At 36.2% G+C, this 883-nt stretch overlaps 1 long non-coding RNA gene across 1 annotated transcript; it reads left to right on the top strand.

Annotated features, from left to right (window-relative positions):
- Positions 1–2: 2 nt before the first annotated feature.
- On the top strand, positions 3–832 carry LOC118340808. The gene is made up of 2 exons (XR_004797389.1): positions 3–88; positions 706–832. It is a non-coding gene; the product is annotated as an uncharacterized LOC118340808 (long non-coding RNA).
- Positions 833–883: the final 51 nt, after the last annotated feature.

Genomic DNA, 883 nt, shown 5'->3' with positions numbered 1-883 from the left:
TGTGTGCGCACGCAGTGTGTTTCAGGGCACAGAGCAGAAGAAGCTGTCGAGATGCTGAAGACTTTCTACAAACAGGAGAATCCAAACGGTGATCAGAATCTCTTTTTCTTTTCCTCCTCTCTTATCTTCTCTATTCTCATCTCCTTATCTTATCTTTTCTTACATCTCCTCTTTATTTTCTTCTTTTCTCCTCCTTCAAGAGTTTTGTTTTTATGCTGTTTAACAGGAACTCTTTATTCATATCTTCTTTGCCATTCTTTCTTTCTTTCCCTTTCTTTACATTACTTCTTCAACTGTTATTTGTTTTCTTTTTCTGTTCATATTGTTTATTTTCTTTTACAACTTCCTTCCCTCCTACTTCTTTCCTTTTTTTCTACCACCTTTTTATCTTTCTTCCTTCTTCCTTCTCAGTGTCATGTTGTATCAACTTCCCTCTTTAATTCCTTCCTCTTTTGTTTTCTTTCTATTTATGAATCATATCTTCCCTTTCTTCCTGCTTATTTTCTTCCTTCCCCCGTATTCCTTCATCCCTCATCTACTTCCCTTCCCTCCTTCCCTGTTTCTTTTTCTTTTACACCCTTCACTCCTTCCTTTTCTTGTTCTGTTCTTCCTTCCTGCTCATTGCCTTCCCAACTTCCTTCCTGTTTTCTCTTCTTTTTCTTGTCTTTTCCTTTCTCTAACAGTATCACACTCTGTCCGTTTCAGCCCCGAAACCCAAAACAAGGAAAGACTGAGCTTTCCCGAACAAACCAGCTGTTTTTCACATTTTTATATTGCTTGTATTTACGTTTTTGTTGTGATTTGTTTATTGAATAAATGGCATTATAAATAATGTTTTGTGTATTTCATACAGACTTCTTTGAATATTAGCTGCTTTTCAGTC

This window comes from Morone saxatilis, unplaced genomic scaffold, assembly GCF_004916995.1.
Source record: "Morone saxatilis isolate NCDOM2014 unplaced genomic scaffold, NCSU_SB_2.0 Contig7, whole genome shotgun sequence".
Taxonomy (NCBI): Eukaryota; Metazoa; Chordata; class Actinopteri; family Moronidae; genus Morone; species Morone saxatilis.
The sequence above is the reverse complement of the archived record's forward strand: the minus strand, read 5'-3'. Positions and strand labels throughout refer to the sequence as shown.